Consider the following 15,254-nt stretch of genomic DNA (forward strand, 5'->3'; position numbering starts at 1 on the left):
CTAGAGCTTCATGAGCCGTTGTAAGTACTCTGAGTGGAGATAAGGACACGTTGGAAGGTTGTTTTGTTGTTGTTGTTTTAGCTGAGTGTGATGTGGCCTGACTTACACTTTTTAAGGCAGCAGTGGCTTCCAGGTGAGAATAGTCTGAGGAGGGGGAAGGGTGGGAGCGAGACACTCAGGAGGCTATTACAGTAACCCTGGGGAGAAATGGCTGTGGCTTGCGTTCAGAGGCAAGAAAGCAGTGGGACTCTATATATATCTCGGAGAGAGAGTCCTTGGACAGGATATGGGTTTGGACGTGAAGGTTTTTGGCCTGAGGAACTGGAAGGATGGTTCTGGCACTGCTCAGAATGGGGGAGAAGGAAGGCAGGACAAGACTGAGAGGGAAGCTTTGGGGCACGATAACTTTGAGATGTCTCTCTCTCCATCCAACTCGAGAAGGTGAGTAGGCAATGGGACATCAGGGCCTGGCGTTAGGGAATTCTGGGAAGAATACCCTCCTGTGCTCTGGCAGGTCTGGTTGCTACAGAATCAAGAAGCCCAGGCCCCCCATTGGGAAGAGTTTACATGTAGACGTGGCTATGCCTGCATTGTAGCGATCGGTGCCACGGAGGGCTCCCAGCAGGCACAAAGCAGTGGGCAGGCGGGTGCTCTGGGATGCAGGGATTTCTGACATTTCCAGGGGGCAGGAGACAGTAAGTGGCCATTGTGGCTAGGAGGGATGAGTTTCTGCTGCTGCAGGGGCTTCTGCTGCTCTGTTCCCAGAGCAGGGCCCTAAGGAGCATGGATCCTCCCTAGCAGTGGACAGGCTACGTGACACTGGGAGCTCTGCCACGCTGAGAAGTGCCTGGGGGCCAGTGGTATGGATTGGCCTGTAGAGCTCAGTGTTAACCCTTTCAGGATTCACAAGACTAGGGCAAGACAATTAAGTAACCAAGTGTGCCACCTTCTCATTTCTCTTTCCTTATTTGGTCTCTCTCTGGTTCTGCCTCAAATTAACCTCAGCGCCCAGAAGCATGCATCCGTCTTTCCAATTCCTGATGTTTCCTGGGACTCTGCTGAGGCTGGGGTGTGGGAATTTGCTCTTGAGTGCTTGGTCATGGGCCCTCATTTCCCAGCTCTGAACCTAGGTGGGTGCCATCCAGCTGCCTGCCCCCCATGAAGGCCGTGGTGGTGGGGAGAGGCAGAGTGTCCTACGGCATTTTCCTGCTCCACGTCCCCAGTGTTGGACTCCAACCAGGCATTAGAGATAGGATGGGTGGGATTGGCTGACTTGGCAAGCTTGAGTGGAGGGTTTGTACTGGGCCCTGTAGCTGACCCTTAGCGCAAGATGGGTGTTGTGCAGAATCATTTGATCGCCTGGAACGATCCTGCTGATTTCGCACCAGTGATAACTACTTGGCTTGCGTGCAGCGAACCGGAACCAGGGCTAGGAATGTGGGGAGTTGTTTCAGAGAGAGTGAGTGAGGATTTGCCGTGGTCTTGGCAGAGGCCTCCACCTTGCCAGAGAGAGAGAGAGGGCAGTTCAACAGTGGTGGCAGCTGGCTCGAGGAGACACCAGTGCAGAGACAGCAAGAGTTTACTGGAAACATCAGTCTCCTGGAGGCTTGCTTTGCTGCCATCAGCGCATGAATCGGTTGCAAAGAACAAAGCATTTCTACCCAGTATGTAAAAACGGCATAAATGGATAGCAGTTGAGATCCTGGCTTTGCCACCTAATAGCAGTGTGACCTTGGGCAGGTAAGCAAATTTTATGCGCCTCAGTATCCTCATCTATAAAATGGGAATAAGCAGACCTACCACCAAGAATGTCTTGAAGAATAAATTTCTGGCACATGGTGGGCCACCAATCAATGTATTTGCAGCTGGTCACCTTGTCTTCCATTTGTGCCTCCTTCCTGGCCCACAGTCTTGAGCAAGGCTGATCTGACCCAACCATGGGGAAGGTAAAGGGATGGATGAGGGGGGAGGTTGGAATGCTGTGCAAGAGGAAACTGAGGCACTATGACTTCTCTTGCTCACTTGCAATGGTCTGAGCCACTGCCAGCTTCACTCCAGCACAATTTCCCAGTAGCCAGGGTCCAGGGTTCTACATGCCCATTTCCACTCCCTCACTAGCCCCTTAGTTTTAGCCCTCCACTTCCGGCCTGCCACTGATGATTCCAAAAGGGAGTCAGTTCAGATTACAGTGCTCCAAAAATACAGCCAGTGAAGTAAATCTGAAAACAAAGGAGAAGATGAAAGAAAGAAGAAAAGGCTGGCTGTCCTTCCTGCCTCATTCCAACAGCTTGTGGTGATATACAGGGGACAGGGGGGAGTCCCTTTGCCATTATCCATACAGGGATCTTAGCTGTTTATGATCCTATGGGGACACTTCTCTGAGACACTAGAGGTGACTCTCAGCAGAGTCCAACCCAGACCCCTGGGAGGGGCCATCTGACGGCCAAGGTGCTCTCCGTGGGGACCCTGGCACCCAGCAGGGGCCCGGCAGGCAGGGACCGTCTTCCCAGGTGGTCCCCTCACGGACACACACTTGAACACTTGGCTTCTCCCATAGCAGCTGCTGGCCTAGAAACTGAAGCCGTAAGAATCTGAACACCTGAGAGCTCGGCATCTGATCATTTAAAAGGCAGTTTGGCAGGAAGCCACCTCCAAAATGCCCCAGATTTTAACAAAAGGCCCCTTGTTGCAGCCCCAGAATGCAGGTAAAGCTGGGGCTGAAGGCGGTGTTGATTCAGAAAGAAGGAAAAGAAAACTGCTCTGCGGGGTTTTTTTCATGTGAACCTATCTCACAGGGTTATTGAAGGGATTAAATGAGTACAGAAAGACCTGCTGTAATTTGTGCTTGGATGCCATTCCGGAAGAAATAATTTTTCTCAATAATAATAATTGCTAACTCCTACATAAAGCACGCTCTGTGTTTAGAGCGACGACGCACTCCTCTTACTCACTTGCATTGCATAAAAGCCCTGGGCATGACTATTGTTGTTCCCCATTTTACACATGCAAAGAGGGGGTGAGCAGCTTGGACCTCAGCCTGCCAGGAAGCACCGTACTTGTCTCTTCTCCTATAGGAGCCTGAAGCTCTGCCCATAGTAGCTTTTTTCACTGCTGATGGGAGGTGGCTTTGGCTCTTTTTCCATGTCAGTCTTGAGTCCCCAGGGGTCAAGCTAACAAACTCCCCTTCCTTTTTTAATTCTCAAATTGAAAGTTACTTCCCCGGAGAGCCCCTGGATCTGAATCAACCACCCCCCTCCCCCATTCACACACTGCCTGGTGATTTTCAAAGTCCCTGGTATGTTTCCTTCAGGGCACTTGCCACAAGTGTAATTAGTGATCCCTGTGAGACCCCCTCCCCCCCCCCCCCCCCCCCCCGCACCCTTTGTATTTTACACCACTCTGCCACCCTCTGCCCTTCTTGTTGCTGTGATCCTGGACCTCCCAGACCTCTCACCGCCCAGCTCAGGTTCTGGCCGTGGGGCTCAGGTCTCTTCCATTTCAAATCCTGCCTTACTTAATCCCAGGTGCCTTCATTCTCACAGCGATGACCCAGGCGACATCCAGACCTGCTCCTGTCCACCTCTGCTGATGCCTCCTTGCAGCTCACGCTGGACCTGTGATGATCTGAAACATCATCCTGCAAAAGCGTAAGGAGCTGGAGCATCTCCCTCCTGCCACGTGCCCCACCCACCACTGTAGCTGCACCATCCTTCACTCCCCCCGGACCCTTGGCTTGCTGCAGTCCACACTCTTCCCCTCTTTTTACGTCTTCCTTGCATAGCGCAGACTCCCCAGCCTATGCATGTGGTGGCATTCTCTCTGATTCCCTAAATTCCAAGGCTGTGTCTTTTCGTCCCCACATCTGGCAATGCTGCCTTTGCTTCCCTTTCTCAGCCTGTACCGTGGTGGCCGCATGCTGCTGGTAAGACAGGACCACAGGGTCAACCACTGTCTACATAGATCAGTGTCCTCAAACTGAAGGGCCCTCAGCTGTGCCCAGCAACCTGAGGCAGTTTTGCTCCCCAACTCACTTTCCATATGACTGTTTCGGCAGGTGGCCCAAAGCCCAGTGAGCCCTGTCCTTGGCTGTGGTGGCAGGTCTAAGCCCTGCCTGGCCAGCATGGCTTTTCAAGTGAAAGCAATCCTAGGCCAAGTGTGCTCCACCTCTCATGCCCCTGGCTCCGGTCCCTGGCTTATCATTCTTTAATTTTCTCTTGAAGTCTTAACTCCTAAAACCTAATGGTTTCTAGGCCTAATCAGGCAGCTTCCAGTCGTAGCCTCCTGCTGTGCCAAAGCCAGTTTTCCTTTTACCGTGACTTTGCCCTGATACTGGACCCATGCCACCATTCCAGGCTCTCTTCCTTTATGGCAAACTCTTCCTGGAGGGTTCCCAGACTTCATGCCAAAGGCCCAAGTCAGAACCACTTCCATCCATCTCCAAGGTGTAGGAGAGGATAGTATTTTCCCTCTACCTTTCTGAATTCTTGACTGAAATCTTTCAGTAAGAGACAAATTAACCAGAGAGAAACAGAAACTTACTAACATGGATAACCTCGTATACCTGGGAGATACCCATGGGAAAATGAGTAACTCTACACCGTGGCCTAGAATTCAGGCTTAACATATCATCTAAATAGGGAAACAACGTGAAGGATGGTGACCTCTTCAGGAGAGTAAGTGATTTTTAGGAAAGATGAATGGGTCCTTGAAGATCCGAGGGAGGTATAATATTTTCTGACAAAGTCTAGATGTGATATCAACTTCTGTGTCAGTTTTCAGCCTGCTCTCCTGTGGTTAAGAGTTGATCTTCCCTGGTTGATGAGACCCCCCCAGGGAGAGCACTTATGACAGTTGAGATCCTTTTGGAGAACCCAACTTCAGGCAGACAAGAGGAGTTCAGAGAAAACCTCTCTCTATGTTTGCTGGTTTTCAAGTGCCCACAGCTCAAAATAACTGCCAAATCGGCACATTTTGGAGTGTCTTATTCTGCTGCCCTCCCAAGGTTTAAAATACAGTTGGTAAATATATTCTGTAAAGGGCTAGATAATAAGTGATTTTGGCCTGCAGGACATTTGAACTCTATTACAACCCTCTCAGGCCCGCTGTCAGAGCAAGAAAGCAGCCTTAGACACAGACAATACTTAAACAAATGAGTTTGGCTCCGTTTGTATAAAACTTGGCATATGGACACTGAAACTTGAATGTCATACAATTTTCACGTGTCACAAAGTATTCTTCTTTAAATATTTTTCAACCACTTAAAGTATAAAAATCATGCTTAGTTCATGAGTTACACAAGAATAGGAGGCAACCAAATTTGTTCCGTAGGCTGTAGTTGGCTTATTCTGCCCTAAGCTCTTGACCCTGTACTATTTTCTCTGGTTATGCTCAGTTAACCTGGACAAGGATAATGCTGAGAGGGATCCAAGCAGGAGGGTCCCTGATGGCTCTGAGCTCGCCTTACCCCATAGTGTTACCACCTTCCCCAGTCCATGATCCTCTGGGCTACAATGGGACCTTTTTATATATACTTCAAATTCTTTCCCTCTGGAACCCCCTCCCACACTTTTTTACAGCACAAACCCCTCCCCCAAACTCTGTCAGGTTCAAGGTAGAGCTATTATTTCTAGTAATAGTTTGCTTTTGCATTGAATGGTTACCAATACTTCTAATATTTCATATCTGGTCAATTAGTGCTAATAATAATTGTACTGATAATCCAATCAAAAATCATTTTAATACCTATGGTTATAGGAAACTAAAAAAGTTACGTATGTGCATATTTTCTTGCAAGCAAGATATATGCATCTCAAAGAAGTATAATAAGGTGATTAATAAGAAATGCTTTTGCATAAAAATATTACATCAGGATAAAATTTTCTGGGGAAGGGAGCACCTCGGTGGCATGGTCACTTGAGCCTCTGCCTTCTGCTCAGGTCACTTTCTGGGGTCCTGGGATGGAGCCCCGCATCAGACTCCTTGCTCAGCAGGGAGCTTTCTTTTCCCTCTACCTACCACTCTCACTGCTCATACTCTCTTTCTCTGACCAATAAATAAATAAAAAAATTTTTAAAAAAATCCTATGGGGAGGAAATTTACAATAAAAATACATAAAGTGTATTACCATTTTTTTTAAAAAGCTGGCTAATTAAAAAAAGTAGATGATGGTTATGTCATGAACTAAGCTAAACCAAATTAGTCATATCCCACTGCCTAGATTGTTTTCCATAGCTACCAAAGATGTCTGCATTAACCGAAGCCTAGTGACTCCCACATGGTCTTGCTAACGGGGGGAAAGCAAATGTCTCAAATATCTCAGATCAATTCTACTGGATATACAGATGCTTATTAAACATTATTAACAAACAGGCACAAAGCCGTTTATACAGCTGCCCTGTCCCATGAGTGTGAGTGATGACCTTGACCTGAGTGGAGTCAGCACCGCGACATTGCTGAGTGCGGGTTCTCCAGCACTCAATAGGCACCAGACCACTGGACAGCTTTGTCCCATCCATGGCTGCTGACTGGCCTGTGAGGGGATGTGATGAGCCAATGGTGCCCTCCCTGCAGGGAAACTGTTCCCCTGAGTCCTATGAGGGTGAGGGATAGTACCTTAAAAATCTTGTTGACAACCCACGTCTTAAATACCCCTAATCCCTTGAAAGTAAGCCTGCAGCTGCACTCGCCTGAGTTCCCAGGCCCCCATTTCCTCTGCAGAACTTTATGCTAATTAGCAGCACCCCAGGGATGGATTGAAATGAGGAGGACAGGTAGAGGCCCCAGGCCTGTGACCTTCCCAATGTTAGCCGACTGCCCAGGCTCCGTAGTTTAGAAATTCTTGCTGACCTGGTTATAGTTTAACCCAAGTAGCACAATATTACACTTGGGCTGCAGAATTTGAAGGTCAAGTACAAATGTCTAGCAGTGAGTGTCGGAACGCTAACGTATTTCTATCCCATTAGGCATCTTTAAAAATGACATAGGCTTTATTTTAAAATGTCAATATTTATAACATGCCATAAATGCAAGTCCTTTCTATTTAAATGTATGAGGAAAGTTTTGAACATCCGCTTAATTTTTTTAGTTGTTGTTTTTTTTTTTTTTTAATCTATTTCACATGTCAACTCTCCAGTAAACAAGAGGGTAGTTTTTACAAATCCTTTGAGCAGTTATGATGAGGGAGCAGGAGGCTGGCTGAGGACAAAGCAAAAGCTGGCGCCTTGCACCCCCTCTTCACCCTTTCCCCTCCATGAGTGTAGCATCCCTCAGGCAGCCCTGACTGCCATGAACAATAAGCAAATAATTAACTTGCAGAGCTCACAATCCTGCTAGACAGGAGTCTCCCTTGGCTTACAAATGTCCTAAATCTCACTAACAAAGACGATTGATAGCAGGATTGTGAGACCCCACCAAAAAGTCTCCCAAAGATCTTAATGTTAATGGCTGGTCTAAAGACAACATTGATCCAGCAGCAAGGGCAAGGCCTCCGGCAGGCCTGGAACATCCTGGCACCTTGTAGGCCCTCTTTAGCATATGAAAGCTCCACTGAAACCTCCCTTCCCCTCACCTTCCCCCAACAGCAGGGTACATAACCTGCCATCCCTCACAACCCGGGGCAGCAGCTCTTCCTGCCCACGGGTCCTGTCCCATGCTTTAATAAACCACCAAATAAACCACCATTTTGCACCAAAGATGTCTCAGCTCCGGACCTCAGCCCACCAAACCTCACCTAGGTTCTAGAACTTCATCAGTTACTCCTGGCAGAGCTCTCTTTAGTGGCAGGAGAGAATGTCTCCTTGGTCTTAATGCGTGTTAGCTCACCCTCTTCCCGGAGCCCTCAGGGCTCTGTATTCCAACGGTTTAAGTGGACTGGCTGTTACAACACAGCCAAGTTCCTGTGACACCTTCTCCCAGGAAGAGGGTGTCTTTCGGCCTTTTGGTTTATAGTTGAGTGAGGCTTCTCAGGAGATTTTTCCAGAATGAAGAAGGTCCACCCCTAGGTGATGCGCTTATTCCCTTTAAACTGAGAAGCACTGGTAACTTAGTACCTTCTCTCTTTAAAATGAAATTAAGTTTTCCTTTATGAGCACCCTCTTCACTGCACGAATGTGTATTTATTTGTTTTGGGCATTAGTGTGCCTTATCAGACTGTAAGGACCATGATAGCAGGGATATGTCTAAATGGTTTACTGCCAAGTCCCCGGTGCCTGGCCAAGTGCCTGGCGGTCCCATGGCAGGTACTCAGAAAATATTTGCTGAATGATGAGATGAGACAAGCTGCAGAGAGAGGGAAACAAAACAGAAGCAGAAGATACCCGCTATCAAAACTGAAGAGGAACTAGGCCAGCAGTCAGCCAACAGGATACAGTAGTACGAAACTGCACTAAAGGACAAAAGACAGAAGACATAGACCAGCCATGCTGGGATCCAAATAAAGCAAGCCAGAGTTCATAAGGCTGAGCCTAGGTATAAATTTACATGACTGACCTCTGCCATGAATAATAATTTCATTTTATTTGCCCCCGTTGCCCATGCTGGGCCTCAACATTCCCTACAGTGACTCGTTCCAATTCTCTTCTCAGCTCATCTCTTCTCTGCCAGCTCCTCTTTCATGTCTTACTTTCTTACTAGCCTTACCATGAGCTCTTGCTTGTCCTCATTCTGTTCTTGTTTTCTGGAGTAAGTCCTACCGGAAATGTTTAAATTTGTGATTTTATATTTGGTCCCATTTTGCATCTGTTCCATGGAGAGATTTCTGGTGAGTGTACTGTGCGCGGGGAGAGGTCAGGCCTGCGTTCCAGGTCATTACAGTGATTCTCCTTGGACACGTGCGGGACACGTGCGGGACACGTGCGGGACACGTGCGGGACACGTGCGGGACACGTGCGGGACACGTGCGGGACACGTGCGGGACACGCTCAGGAGAATTGGCCAGCGTTGGAAAGCCCTGCAGACTGCCCTGTGCCCCGTGACCAAGGGCCCTTTCTCTCTTGGGGCATGTCATGGACGGCCGGAAAATGCGCCGAAATGATGCAGCCCAGCCGGGTGCCCTGGCACAGGGGAGCTTTCCTGGGGCAGAGTTGAGGGAGGGGTTGTGGCTGGCCATCTGCCTCCAACTTTTTGGGGTGCTGGGACGCCCAAAGATGGGGCTGGCCTCAGAGTGGGCACAAAGGTTATTCTTGCTCTGAGGATTTTCCCCTGCTCGGAAAGGCACCCTATGCGCCAGAGTGGTAGGGGGGACTCGTGGCGCGGGACTCCGGGTTCCCCAATGATAGGCCCCAAGGGACAGGACCCTGGAAACAGAAGGCTGACACAGTAGGCGAGGGTTCATGCCTGGGCCTCTGGGTGGGCTGGGCCCCATTGGCCAGTGCCAGGGAGGGGACCCCCAGAAGCTGAGGAGCAGGAGGCATTGGCCTCGCTAGAGCCTGACTCCCAGAGGGCTTTCTTGTGGGGTTCAGCCACGACCCCTCTCGATCCCTGGCCAGGCCCAGGAGGTGGGTGCCTGAAGCGAGATTGCTGGACGTTTTCCAGCCAATTCTCACAAGCGTTCTCCCCAAATCGGGATGGATTTGGCAGAATGCTCTTGAGAATTGGCCGGCGTTGGGCAGCCCTGTGGACTGCCCTGTCCCCCGTGGCTGAGGGCCTTTTCACGCTTGGGGCATGTTGTGGCCACCTGGAAAACACGCCGAGACGATGTCGCCCACCTGGCACATAGGAAATTTCCCGGAGCAGAGTTGAGGGAGGGGTTGTGGCTGGGCATCTGCCTCCCACTTTTCGTGCTGCTGGGGTGTGGATAGTTTGGGTTGACCTCAGTGGAGGTACTAAGGTTTCTCTCGCTCTGAGGGTATTCCGCACCATTTCCACTTGGGTGGCCTGTGGACTGGTGGGGTTGGCCTAGATGTCCCAATCTGGAGGGACAGTGTCAGTGTGGCTTTAGACCTGTAGAGGGTTTGGGAGCTGCATTGAGTTTTTGAAGGCTCGGCAGTGCAGATTCATGCCACTGAGGGCGTGGTGAGCTGTGGTGAGCAAGAGCATGGTAAGGTGCAATGCTGCTTGCCACGCTGGAGGCAGTGGTGAGCTGCTGTGGCAAACACACCAGAAGAAGAGTCTGTGCAGCCCCGCTGGCTTTGAGAGCAGTGGTGAGGTGCTGGGTGAGAGACCCAGAAATCTGAGGCACTGCAGCTTATTTTTCCAGGACAGAGCTGAAGACTCTGTTTCCCCAGGCTCAAGAGTGGTGGTAAGAATTGCTGGAGCAAGGCCCCCGTTCAGTCAGCACTGGGCCCTGTTGCCCCAGGTTGGATGGGAATGTGCTGTCAGGATGGTTCAGGATTGTCCTCCTGGTGGGGGAACAAAACTTTCATTCCCGGAGGAACCCAACTCAACTCATGGTGCCTTTGGAACCGAGGAGTTGAGTTTCTGTTTGGAAGAGTCTATTTGCTTCTCCAAAAAGGGCAAGGGCATTGGCCAGCTTGAGAAGGAAGTGAATGACCACTTAAGAAATAAGCATGTGTCTCTCCTTCACCCAGGAATCGGAGCAGGTGTGTAGGCTTTAGGTGGGAGGAGCCTTCTTATCTGCACCTGACAACCCATCTTCGCTCTGGCTCCACGAGACCTGAAGTTTGGAAATCAGCGTCTGAATCTGTCATGCAGCTTGTCCCAGGACGTCAGCATTCAGAGAGAACAGCAGGCCTGTGGGGCACAGTGGCACATCCATGCCAGCATGAGAGGTAAAACTTCTCTTTCACCCCAAACGTACTGGTTTTTCTCTCCTCTCCAGTGGAGCCAAAAAGTCACACGAACGCAGCTGTCAGCCATGGAGTGTGGGTGCTAGGGTTCCTGAGTTTCCTTGCAAGGAGCACCTGGCAGGGGATCTCATTTTCTCTGCCTGTTTCTGGCTCACAGAGGTATTTGGAACATCTCTTTCCTAGGCAATCCCTTGGATTTGAAAAGGAAGATGAGATGGACTTAGTGTGTGTTTTGGACCTAGGAAGTGTTCCTTCATCGAAGGATGAAGTGTTGATTCCATGAGTCCTAGCCTGTGGTGGAATGGCCAGCATCTAGAGTGAGGTGTCTGTTTGTGGTCAGAGAGAGGCTTGGAGTATGGCTTCTCCTTTGTCCAAGGGGATGGATCCTAATGGATCTGTCTTTTTTTTTTTTTTTTTTTTAAAGATTTTATTTATTTATTTGTAAGAGAGAGAGAGTGAGAGCGAGCACAGGCAGACAGAGTGGAAGGCAGAGTCAGAGGGAGAAGCAGGCTCCCTGCGGAGCAAGGAGCCCGATGTGGGACTCGATCCCAGGACGCTGGGATCATGACCTGAGCCGAAGGCAGCTGCTTAACCAACTGAGCCACCCAGGCGTCCCGGATCTGTCTTTTTTATCCAAAGAGTTCTGAGGAGGGCAGAGGGAACGTTCAAAAGGATTCCAAGGAGCCTTGGACGATTGAAAAGGGAAGCTTGACTTTCTAGTTTCACTCAGTGGATACTCTAGAGAGTTGGCCATGTCATCCTTTCTCTGCAGTTTCATGGGTGGTGAAGTCAAAAGGCGAGTCTTTGGGAATTCCACTGGATAGAAGCATTCTGATGGCTTCCCAGGGCATGACATCAGGAACCCTGGGGTGAATTTCTGGGTCTGCTTGCCAGCCGCTGTCCGAGTCACGTTATCCCCCAGGTTTTCTGTTTCCTCCTTAGAAAATTGCTGGCAGGGAATGTTCTGCTTCCAGTGGAACCTTCCTGAACTGTCGGTGGGCTTGCGGGTTTTTGCAGCCACTCTGGGAAAGAGCATGGTGGTTCCTCCAAATGCTAAAAGCTGAACAACCCTAGGATACAACAGCTGCCCTCCTAGGTATTTCCCTCAAGGGCACAGAAATGCACATTCAATGGGGTACAAGCACTGTGATATGGACACCAGCATTTTCAACCATAGCGAATCGATGGAGGGAGTCCCAATGTCCATTCGCTGATGAACGATCTATCTATCTATCTTTCTATCTGTATATGTATATATATATGAATGTAGATATCTAATCTGTCACATATTCTCAATGGAATAGAATCCAGGTTCAGAAAGAATAAAATCTTTTTTTTTTTTTTTTTTTTAAAGATTTTATTTATTTATTTGATAGAGAGAGAGAGATCACAAATAGGCAGAGAGACAGACAGAGAGAGAGATGAGGAGAAGCAGGCTCCCTGCTGAGCAGAGAGCCCTATGCGGGACTCGATCCCAGGCCCCTGGGATCATGACCTGAGCCGAAGGTAGAGGCTTAACCCACTGAGCCACCCAGGCGCCCCCAGAAAGAATAAAATCTTATCATTTGCAAGGATGTGGATGGATTTAGAGTGGATTTGGCTAAGCCATATCAGTAAGAAATGACCCATAGCCTATAATTTGACCTCTGTGAAATTTCAGAAAGAAAACATAGTGAGGTGAGAAAGAAAGGTCAATGAGGAAAGAGACTCAAACATAGAACACCAACCGAGGGCAGCTAGAGAGCAGGGGTGTGGAGGGGAAGGATTCAATGGGTGATGGCTCTTAGGGAGGGCACTCATTGTGATGAGCTCTGGGTGTTCTGTGCAGGCAAGGAAATCCTACCCCTGAAGCAAAGGAACAAACACTGCATGGAAATGAATTGGAATTGAAGTGAAGGAAGGAAAGAAGAAGACCATGTTCTACTTTATGAAGAGGGAGGTAAAAATGGAGTGATTTTCGCTCTCTTGTTCTCTTGATGATCATTTGCAAACACACTGTGTTATGAAACACTAGATTCTGTTTGCATAAGGAGCCCTCAGAAAGCTGCCAGGAAGATTCAGATGTCAGAGCATGTCCATGTTTCATGGATATGTTCCTTTCAGTTTGCCCAGGTACAAAGGTAAGTGGAGAGAAATAAGGCAGAAGAGGAAAGGGGCTGTTAAGCTGTCAAGAGGTAGCCTTCCCCCTTCGTCAAGGAAGCCTTGGGCCGATGTCCATCGAGAAGAAGGAGAGGGGATCCCAGAGCTTTTCCACAGGCAGGGGGTTCCAGGTCTGCCTAGAGATGACAGGGGTCCCTGAGGAGAGCTGAGGTAGGGGTGTGGCATGCTGGAACTGTTGATCTGTAAGTTGGATTCCCGAGGAGCCGAGTTGAGGATGGTGGTCAGGTGGCACATCATGCTCCGGGGGGGCAGCAGAACGTTGGGGAGTACTCATGGGGACACACAATATTTCACTGGCTCTGATGGCCCCGTGCAGCTCCAAACAGACTGGTTACCTATGAGGTGGCAGGTGGACTCCTACAGTGTGAATTCAGGGTTCCCAAGCCAGAAAGATTGTGGGACAGGCCCCTGTTGAAGGAAGATTGAGAACGGAACATAGGGTTAGGGTTATGGCTTTGGGGAATGGCTGCTCCAATCTGCCAGCACCGAGAGGGCTCCCATCAGGATTGACTTCAGGAAATGGGTCCTGCAGTACAGCAGAATCTGGGTTTCTGCCCACGGTGACCAATGAGGGTGGGGGTGGTTTACAAGAAAGACCAGGTTACATCCGCTCCAAAATCAGGATCAACTAGGAGAGAATGCTTGTGATAATTGGCAAGAGTTGAGTGGTCCTGAGGTCGGCCCTATCTCTGGTGGCAGAGTTCCTTTCAAACTCGGGGCAGGTGGCGTACACCAGAATAACACACCAAGACGATGGTGTAGAGGAGCTTTTAAGGATCACAATAGAGGCAGGGGTTGTGGCCAAGCATCCGACAAGGATTTTACAAGCCAATGGGGTGGCCAAGGATGGGGCTCACCTCAGTGGGGGCACGAAGGTTTCTCTCGCTCCCAGACTTGTCCGAAGCGCCGAAAGGCACCTTTGGCGCCGGGTGGGAGGGGGAGGTGTGGCGCGGGACTCAGGGTTCCCCAGATGGAGGCCCCGAGGGACAGGACCCCGGAAGCGGAAGGCTGGGGAAGCAGGCAAGGTTTCGAGCCCGGGCTGCGGGGCGGGCCCGGCCCTATGGGACAGCGCCAGGGAGGGGACCCCCGCCGGCCAAGGAGCAGGAGGCGTCGGCCTCACCGGTTCCGCTTTGGTGGCCTATGGATTCGTCGGGTTGGCCTCGAAGTCCCCATCTGCAGGAACAGAGTCAATGTGGTTTTAAACCTACAGAGGCTTTTTGGAGCTGCCTTAGGCATCTGTGGTATGCTCGGCAGTACCGATTCATGCCACTGGACGGCGTGGTGAGTTGTGGTTCCCGAGAGCATGGCAGGGTGCAATGCTGCTTGCCCCCAGCGGGGTCAGTGGCGAGCTGCCGTGGCCAACATAACCAGAATAGCTGACTGTGCAGCCTGCTGGTTCTGAGAGCAGTGGTGAGGGGCTGCAGGAAACATGAGGTATGGCTGCTTGTTGTTCCTGGACAGAGTGTTGAGCTGAAGCCTCTGTTTCCCCATGCTCAGGAATGGTGGTAAGAATTGCTGGAATCAGACCCCTACTCAGTCAGCACTGTGACCCGTTGCCCCACATTGGAATTGGAATGGAAGTGAAGGAAGGAAAGAAGAAGATTGTGTTCTACTTCATGAAGATGGAGGTAAAAATGGAGTGATTTTCGCTCTCATTGTCTTGATGATCATTAGCAAACATACTGTGTTACGATCCACTAGATTCTGTTTGCATAAGGCGCCCTCAGAGAGCTGCCAGGAAGTTTCAGATGTCAGAGCATGTCCATGTTCCATGGATATGTTCCTTGCAGTTTGCCCTTGTACAAAGGTAAGTGGAGAGAAATAAGGAAGAAGAGGAAAGGAAGTGTGAAGCAGTCAAGAGGTAGCCTTCCCCCTTTGTCAAGGAAGCCTTGGGCCGATGTCCATCGAGGAGAAGGAGAGGGGAAGGGGAACCCAGAGTTTTTGGCAGACAGGGGTGTTCCAGGTCTGCCTAGAGCTGACAGGGGTCCCTGAAGAGAGCTGAGGTAGGGGTGTTGCATATCCGAACTGCTGATCTGGAGGTTGGATCCCCAAGGAGCCAAGATGAGGATGGTGGTTAGGTGGAGCATCATGCTCCAGGGGGCAGCAGAACGTGGGTGAGGACTCATGGGGACACGGCATTTTTCACTGGCTCTGATGGCCCTGTGCCTCTTCAAACAGACTGGTGACCTGCTAGGTGGCTGGCGGACTCCTACGGTGTGACTTTAGGTTTCCCAAGCCAGAGAGTTTGCGAGACACGCCCCTGTCGAAGGAAGCTTGAAAACACGACTTAGGTTTAGGGTGACGGACATGGGGAATGGCTGCACCATCTGCCAGTGCCGAGAGGGCTCC

Source organism: Mustela putorius, unplaced genomic scaffold (genome assembly GCF_011764305.1).
Source record: "Mustela putorius furo isolate JIRA1106 unplaced genomic scaffold, ASM1176430v1.1 tig00537350_pilon_pilon_pilon, whole genome shotgun sequence".
In the NCBI taxonomy this organism is placed as follows: domain Eukaryota; kingdom Metazoa; phylum Chordata; class Mammalia; order Carnivora; family Mustelidae; genus Mustela; species Mustela putorius.